The 9,318-nt window shown below is 35.4% G+C and overlaps 3 non-coding genes across 3 annotated transcripts; all 3 read left to right on the plus strand.

The window, feature by feature from the left end:
- Positions 1-1,172: 1,172 nt before the first annotated feature.
- On the plus strand, positions 1,173-1,246 carry TRNAI-AAU. Its single transcript has one exon. It is a non-coding gene; the product is annotated as a tRNA-Ile (tRNA).
- A 3,178-nt stretch (positions 1,247-4,424) lies between these two features.
- Positions 4,425-4,498, plus strand: TRNAI-AAU. The gene has a single exon. It is a non-coding gene; the product is annotated as a tRNA-Ile (tRNA).
- A 694-nt stretch (positions 4,499-5,192) lies between these two features.
- Positions 5,193-5,266, plus strand: TRNAI-AAU. Its single transcript has one exon. It is a non-coding gene; the product is annotated as a tRNA-Ile (tRNA).
- The last annotated feature ends 4,052 nt before the right edge of the window (positions 5,267-9,318 follow it).

Here is a 9,318-nt window from a genome sequence, read left to right on the forward strand (position 1 = left end):
AATTTCATTCCTTCTCAATAATGATATATTTAATGATACTAGATTTAAAAGATAATCACTTATAGTTTTAAGTTTATTATGCATAAAATTATGTAAGCGAAACTCGATTGACTGAATGAGGAGCTATCGATCTACAATGTTCATAAAACCTATGGCCTATTAGCTCAGTTTGTTAGAACGTCGGGCTAATAAAGTGAAGGTCGTTGGTTTGACGCCTGCATGGGCCGATTTCATTTCTTCTTAATAATATCTTTTCATGATACGGGGTTACAACATTACGAACTTTAAAGATAATGACTTAAAGTTTTAAGTTTATCATGCAAAAAATTATGTAACCTAAACTCGATTGATTAAATTATGAGTTATCAATCTACAATTTGCATAAAACCTATGGCTTATTAGCTAAGTTGGTTAGAGCGTGAAGGTTGCAGGTTTGACACCTCCATGTGCTAATTTCATTTATTTTTAATTAGATCTTTTCATGATAGAGTTAAAACACTATGAACTTTAAAAGATAATGACTTTTTTAAGTTTATTATGCATAAAGTTATGCAAACGAAACTCGATTGACTGCATTAGGAGCTAACGATCTATAATGTGCATAAAACATATGCCCAATTAGCTCATTTGGTTAGATTGTTGTGTTAATAACGTGAAAGTTGTAGATTCGACAAATTACATAGGCCAAATTTTATTAATTCATAATAATATCTTTTCATGATACGGGGTTACAACACTACGAACTTTAAACCGATGATACGGTCGTTCAAAATTTTCTTTAGATCTGAGTCGTTCGATATGTTCTTACATGAAGGATGAAATTCGAGGATTTCTGAGAGTCATTTCAGGAACTAGAAGGAGGTAAATGAACTTATTTTGGCCGTTCGATATGTTCTTTTACGAAAGATGAAATTCGAGTATTTCTCAGAGTCTTTTCACGAACAAGGAGGTAAATGAACTCACTTTGAAGGCGAGATTCAGTATTGCGACTCTCATGAGAGAAAATTTTTCGGCAAGCCACGTGTCAACTTGTGGGAAGGAAAGCGCGTGAGAAAGCCGGCAAGCCAAGTGTCAACTTGCCGGAGGGAAAGCGTGTCAGACAGCCTGAGGGACACGTCTTAACGATAGGGTAGAATAACACGTCAAGTGCATTGTCAGGCGAGAAAATCTATGGCCTATTAGCTCAGTTGGTTAGAGCGTCGTGCTAATAACGCGAAGGTCGCAGGTTCGAGACCTGCATGGGCCAATTTCCCTCATTTTTAATTATATCTTTTCATTATACGAGTAAAAACACTACGATTTTTAGAAGATAATGACTTTTTTAAGTTTATTATGCATAAAGTTACGTAAACGAAACTCGATTGGCTGGATTAGAAGCTAAGGATCTATAATGTGCATAAAATCTTTGCCCAATTAGCTCAGTTGTAAGATTATCGTGTTAAAAACGTGGAGGTCGTAGGTTCGACAATTACATAGGCCTAGTTTTATTAATTATTCATAATATATTTACATGATACGGGGTTACAACACTACGAACTTTAAATCGATGATACGGCCGTTCACAGTTTTTCTTTAGAGGATTTATGAGAGTCATTTCAGGAACAAAAAGTTGGTAAATGAACTAGTTTTGGCCGTTCGATATGTTCTTTTATGAAAGATGAAATTTGAGGATTTCTTAGAGTCTTTTCACGAACAAGGAGGAACAAGAAGTTGGTAAATCAAGAAGTTGGTAAATGGACTAGTTTTGGCCGTTCGATATGTTCTTGTTGGAAAATGAACTAGTTTTGGCTGTTCGATATGTTCTTTTATGAAATATGAAATTTGAGGATTTCTTAGAGTCTTTTCACGAACAAGGAGGAACAAGAAGTTGGTAAATGGACTAGTTTTGGCCGTTCGATATGTTCTTGTTGGAAAATGAACTAGTTTTGGCTGTTCGATATGTTCTTTTATGAAATATGAAATTTGAGGATTTCTTAGAGTCTTTTCACGAACAAGGAGGAACAAGAAGTTGGTAAATGGACTAGTTTTGGCCGTTCGATATGTTCTTGTTGGAAAATGAACTAGTTTTGGCTGTTCGATATGTTCTTTTATGAAATATGAAATTTGAGGATTTCTTAGAGTCTTTTCACGAACAAGGAGGAACAAGAAGTTGGTAAATGGACTAGTTTTGGCCGTTCGATATGTTCTTGTTGGAAAATGAACTAGTTTTGGCTGTTCGATATGTTCTTTTATGAAATATGAAATTTGAGGATTTCTTAGAGTCTTTTCACGAACAAGGAGGAACAAGAAGTTGGTAAATGGACTAGTTTTGGCCGTTCGATATGTTCTTGTTGGAAAATGAACTAGTTTTGGCTGTTCGATATGTTCTTTTATGAAATATGAAATTTGAGGATTTCTTAGAGTCTTTTCACGAACAAGGAGGAACAAGAAGTTGGTAAATGGACTAGTTTTGGCCGTTCGATATGTTCTTGTTGGAAAATGAACTAGTTTTGGCTGTTCGATATGTTCTTTTATGAAATATGAAATTTGAGGATTTCTTAGAGTCTTTTCACGAACAAGGAGGAACAAGAAGTTGGTAAATGGACTAGTTTTGGCCGTTCGATATGTTCTTGTTGGAAAATGAACTAGTTTTGGCTGTTCGATATGTTCTTTTATGAAATATGAAATTTGAGGATTTCTTAGAGTCTTTTCACGAACAAGGAGGAACAAGAAGTTGGTAAATGGACTAGTTTTGGCCGTTCGATATGTTCTTGTTGGAAAATGAACTAGTTTTGGCTGTTCGATATGTTCTTTTATGAAATATGAAATTTGAGGATTTCTTAGAGTCTTTTCACGAACAAGGAGGAACAAGAAGTTGGTAAATGGACTAGTTTTGGCCGTTCGATATGTTCTTGTTGGAAAATGAACTAGTTTTGGCTGTTCGATATGTTCTTTTATGAAATATGAAATTTGAGGATTTCTTAGAGTCTTTTCACGAACAAGGAGGAACAAGAAGTTGGTAAATGGACTAGTTTTGGCCGTTCGATATGTTCTTGTTGGAAAATGAACTAGTTTTGGCTGTTCGATATGTTCTTTTATGAAATATGAAATTTGAGGATTTCTTAGAGTCTTTTCACGAACAAGGAGGAACAAGAAGTTGGTAAATGGACTAGTTTTGGCCGTTCGATATGTTCTTGTTGGTAAATGAACTAGTTTTGGCTGTTCGATATGTTCTTTTATGAAATATGAAATTTGAGGATTTCTTAGAGTCTTTTCACGAACAAGGAGGAACAAGAAGTTGGTAAATGGACTAGTTTTGGCCGTTCGATATGTTCTTGTTGGAAAATGAACTAGTTTTGGCTGTTCGATATGTTCTTTTATGAAATATGAAATTTGAGGATTTCTTAGAGTCTTTTCACGAACAAGGAGGTAAATGAACTCACTTTGAAGGCCAAATTCAGTATTTCGACTCTCATGAGAGAAAATTTTTCGTCAAGCCACGTGTCAACTTGTGGGGAAGGAAAGCGCGTGAGATAGCAGGCAAGCCACGTGTCAACTTGCGGGAGGGAAAGCATGTCAGACAGCCTGAGGGACACGTATTGACGATTGGGTGGAATAACGCGTCAGGCGCATTGTTAGGCAAAAAAGTCAATGGCCTATTAGCTTAGTTGGTTAAAGCGTTGTGCAAATAACGTGGAGGTCGCAAGTTTGACACTTGAATGGACCAATTTCATTCATTTTTAATTATATCTTTTCAAGATACGAGTTAAAACACTACGAACTTTAGAAGATAATGACTTTTTTAAGTTTATTATGCATAAAGTTATGTAAACAAAACTCGATTGGCAGTATTAAGAGCTAACGACCTATAAGGTGCATAAAACCTATGCCCAATTAGCTCAGTTGTAAGATTATTGTTTTAAAAACGTGGACGTCGTAGGTTCGACAATTCCATAGAACAAGTTTTTTTAATTCTTCATAATATCTTTTCATGATACAGGGTTACAACAGTACGAACTTTAAACCGATGATACGGCCGTTCAAAATTTTCTTTAGATCTGAGTCGTTCGATATGTTCTTACATGAAGGATGAAATTCGAGGATTTCTGAGAGTCATTTCAGGAACAAGAAGGAGGTAAATGAACTTATTTTGGCCGTTCGATATGTTCTTTTACGAAAGATGAAATTCGAGTATTTCTCAGAGTCTTTTCACGAACAAGGAGGTAAATGAACTCACTTTGAAGGCCAGATTAAGTATTGCGACTCTCATGAGAGAAAATTTTTCGGCAAGCCACGTGTCAACTTGTGGGAAGGAAAGCGCGTGAGAAAGCCGGCAAGCCAAGTGTCAACTTGCGGAGGGAAAGCGTGTCAGACAGCCTGAGGGACACGTCTTAACGATAGGGTAGAATAACACGTCAAGTGCATTGTCAGGCGAGAAAATCTATGGCCTATTAGCTCAGTTGGTTAGAGCGTCGTGCTAATAACGCGAAGGTCGCAGGTTCGAGACCTGCATGGGCCAATTTCCCTCATTTTTAATTATATCTTTTCATTATACGAGTTAAAACACTACGATTTTTAGAAGATAATGACTTTTTTAAGTTTATTATGCATAAAGTTACGTAAACGAAACTCGATTGGCTGGATTAGAAGCTAACGATCTATAATGTGCATAAAATCTTTGCCCAATTAGCTCAGTTGTAAGATTATCGTGTTAAAAACGTGGAGGTCGTAGGTTTGACAATTACATAGGCCTAGTTTTATTAATTATTCATAATATATTTACATGATACAGGGTTACAACACTACGAACTTTAAACCGATGATACGGCCGTTCATAGTTTTTCTTTAGAGGATTTATGAGAGTCATTTCAGGAATAAGAAGTTGGTAAATCAAGAAGTTGGTAAATGAACTAGTTTTGGCTGTTCGATATGTTCTTTTATGAAATATGAAATTTGAGGATTTCTTAGAGTCTTTTCACGAACAAGGAGGTAAATGAACTCACTTTGAAGGCCAAATTCAGTATTTCGACTCTCATGAGAGAAAATTTTTCGTCAAGCCACGTGTCAACTTGTGGGGAAGGAAAGCGCGTGAGATAGCAGGCAAGCCACGTGTCAACTTGCGGGAGGGAAAGCATGTCAGACAGCCTGAGGGACACGTCTTAACGATAGGGTAGAATAACACGTCAAGTTCATTGTCAGGCAAGAAAATCTATGGCCTATTAGCTCAATTGGTTAGAGCGTCGTGCTAATAACGCGAAGGTCACAGGTGCAAGACCTGCATGTGCCAAATTCTCTCATTTTTAATTATATCTTTTCATTATACGAGTTAAAACACTACGATTTTTAGAAGATAATGACTTTTTTAAGTTTATTATGCATAAAGTTACGTAAACGAAACTCGATTGGCTTGATTAGGAGCTAACGATCTATAATGTGCATAAATTCTTTGCCCAATTAGCTCAGTTGTAAGATTATCGTGTTAAAAATGTGGAGGTCGTAGGTTCGACAATTACATAGGCCTAGTTTTATTAATTCTTAATAATATATTTACATGATACGGGGTTACAACACTACGAACTTTAAACCGATGATACGGCCGTTCACAGTTTTTCTTTAGAGGATTTATGAGAGTCATTTCAGGAATAAGAAGTTGGTAAATCAAGAAGTTGGTAAATGAACTAGTTTTGGCTGTTCGATATGTTCTTTTATGAAAGATGAAATTTGAGGATTTCTTAGAGTCTTTTCACGAACAAGGAGGTAAATGAACTCACTTTGAAGGCCAGATTCATTATTTCGACTCTCATGAGAGAAAATTTTTCCTCAAGCCGCGTGTCAACTTGTGGGGAAGGAAAGCGCGTGAGATAGCAGGCAAGCCACGTGTCAACTTGCGGGAGGGAAAGCGTGTCAGACAGCCTGAGGGACACGTATTGACGATTGGGTGGAATAACGCATCAGGCGCATTGTTAGGCAAGAAAGTCAATGGCCTATTAGCTTGGTTGGTTAGAGCGTTGTGCAAATAATGTGGAGGTCGCAAGTTTGACACTTGAATGGACCAATTTCATTCATTTTTAATTATATCTTTTTAAGATACGAGTTAAAACGCTACGAACTTTAGAAGATAATGACTTTTTTAAGTTTATTATGCATAAAGTTATGTAAACAAAACTCGATTGGCAGTATTAAGAGCTAACGACCTATAAGGTGCATAAAACCTATGCCCAATTAGCTCGGTTGTAAGATTATTGTTTTAAAAACGTGGAGGTCGTAGGTTCGAGTTTTTTTAATTCTTCATAATATCTTTTCATGATACGGGGTCACAACAGTACGAACTTTAAACCGATTATGCGGCTGTTCAAAATTTTCTTGAGAAGAGAGACCTAGATATTTTTGATATTTTTATATTTTAGGAGAGAGACTACATATATTTGAGGAGAGAGACATATTTTAGAAGAGACAATATATTTTAGGAGAGAGACATACATTTATTTTAGAAGGGAGATATATTTTAGGAGAGAGACATACATCTATTTTAGAAGGGAGACCTAGATATTTTAGGAGAGAAACCTACCTATTAATAGTAGAAATAGTGGATATTTGAGGAGAGATAATAGATATTTTAGGAGAGAGATAGCCATATCTTTTAGGAAAGATAAGAGAGACCTCCATATTTTAGAATTTAAGGAGAGAGACTTACATATTTTAGGAGATACATATTTAGTAGAGAGACCTAGATACCTATATATTTTAGGAGAGAGACCTAGATATTTTAGATATTTTTTGGAGAAACATCTAGATACCTAGATATTTTCGGAGAGAGACCTAGATACTGGATATTTTAGGGGAGAGAGACTTAGAAACGGGGAGAGACCTATATTTTAGGAGAGGGAGAGTTAGTTAGGGGAGAGAGACCTAGATTATTTAGGAAAGAGACCTCGATATTTTAAGAGAGAGACTTAGGGGAGAGCTAAACACCTAGAAACCTAGATATTTTCGGAGAGAGACCTAGATATTTTAGAAGAGAGACCTTGATATTTTAGAAGAGAGACCTAGATATTTTAAGGGAGAGACCTACATATATTTTAGGAGAGAGACCTACATATATTTTAGAAAAGAGACCTAGATATTTTAGAAGAGACCTACATATTTTAGAAGAGAGACCTACATATATTTTAGAAGAGAGACGTAGATATTTTTATATTTGAGAGAGACTTACATATATTTTAGGAGAGAGACATATATTTTAGAAGAGAGACCTACATATATTTTAGGAGAGAGACATACATCTATTTTAGAAGGGAGAGACAATATATTTTAGGAGAGAGACATACATCTATTTTAGAAGGGAGACCTAAATATTTTAGATATTTTTGGAGAAACACCTAGATACTAGATATTTTCGGAGAGACCTAGATACCTATATATTTTAGGAGAGAGACCTAGATATTTTAGATATTTTTGGAGAAACATCTAGATACCTAGATATTTTCGGAGAGAGACCTAGATACCTGGATATTTTAGGGGAGAGAGACTTAGATACGTACATATTTTAGGGGAGAAAGACCTATATTTTAGGAGAGGGAGAGTTAGTTAGGGGAGAGAGACCTAGATTATTTAGGGGAGAGACCTAGATATTTTAAGAGAGAGACTTAGGGGAGAGAGACCTATATATTTTAGAAGAGAGACCTAGATACCTAGATATTTTAGATATTTTAGGAGAAACAGTTAGATACCTAGATAATTTTGGAGAGAGACCTAGATACCTCGATATTGTATGGGGGAGAGACTTGTAGATATTTTAGGGGAGGGAGACCTATATTTTAGAAGAGGGAGAGTTAGTTAGGGGAGAGAGACCTACATATATTTTAGGAGAGAGACATACATATATTTTAGAAGAGACCTAAATATTTTTATATTTGAGGAGAGAAACTTACATATATTTTAGGAGAGAGACATATATTTTAGAAGAGAGACCTACATATATTTTAGGAGAGACACATACATATATTTTAAGAGAGAGACATACATCTATTTTAGAAGGGAGACCTAGATATTTTAGAAGAGAAACCTGCCTATTTTAGGAGAAATAGTAGATATTTTAGGAGGGATAGTAGATATTGTAGGATAGAGATAACACATATTTTAGGAGAGATAGGAGAGAGACCTCCATATTTTAGGATTTTAGGAGAGAGACTTACATATTCTAGGAGAGACATATTTAGGAGAGAGACCTAGATACCTATATATTTTAGGAGAGAGACCTAGATACCTAGATATTTTAGATATTTTAGGAGAAACACCTAGATATCTAGATATTTTTGGAGAGAGACCTAGATATTTTAGATATTTTAGGAGAAACACCTAGATATCTAGATATTTTTGGAGAGAGACCTAGATACCCGGATATTTTAGGGGGGAGAGACTTACATACGTAGATATTTTAGGGGAGGGAGACCTATATTTTAGGAGAGGAAGAGTTAGTTAGGGGAGAGAGACCTGGATTATTTAGGAGGGAGACCTAGATATTTTAAGAGAGAGACTTAGGGGAGAGAGACCTATATATTTTAGAAGAGAGACCTAGATACCTAGATGTTTTAGTGGAGAGAGACTAGATACCTAAATATTTTAGGGGAGAGAGACTAGATACCTAGATATTTTAGAAGAGAGACCTAGATATCTAAATGTTTTAGTGGAGAGAGACTAGATACCTGAATATTTTAGGGGAGAGAGACTAGATACTTAGATATTTTAAGGGGGAGAGATTAGATACTTTGGATATTGTAGGTGGAGAGAGACTTAGATCTCTAGATATTTTAGGGAAGAGACACCTATGTTTTAGGAGAGAGAGAGTTAGGAGGGAGACCTAGATATTTTAGGAGAGAGAGTTAGGGAGAGAGACCTAGATATTTTAGGAGGGAGAGACTTATGGGAGAGAGACCTCTATATTTTAGGAGAGAAAGACTTACGGGAGAGAGACCTATATAGTTTAGGAGAGAAACCAGATATTTTAAGAGAGAGACCAGATATTTTAGGAGAGAGACCAAATATTATTTTAGGAGAGAGACTAGATTTAGATTTGTTAAGTCTAGATTGCGCAACTGTAGTATAAATACCCCTCTACTCTACCTAAGGTCTTCATCTAAAAAATCCAAAAACTAGTAGTATTCTACAGAGTGTCTAGTATTCTCTTATTGATTGGTCTTAATGAAGAGTGTCATAATGTTTTCAAGAGAGTTGTGTTCAACAACCACATTTCACAAAAAAAAAAAAAAAAAAAAAAAAAAAAAAAAAAAAAAAAAAAAAAAAAAAAAAAAAAAAAAAAAAAAAAAAAAAAAAAAAAAA

This window comes from Cucurbita maxima, unplaced genomic scaffold (genome assembly GCF_002738345.1).
Source record: "Cucurbita maxima cultivar Rimu unplaced genomic scaffold, Cmax_1.0 Cma_Scf00160, whole genome shotgun sequence".
In the NCBI taxonomy this organism is placed as follows: domain Eukaryota; kingdom Viridiplantae; phylum Streptophyta; class Magnoliopsida; order Cucurbitales; family Cucurbitaceae; genus Cucurbita; species Cucurbita maxima.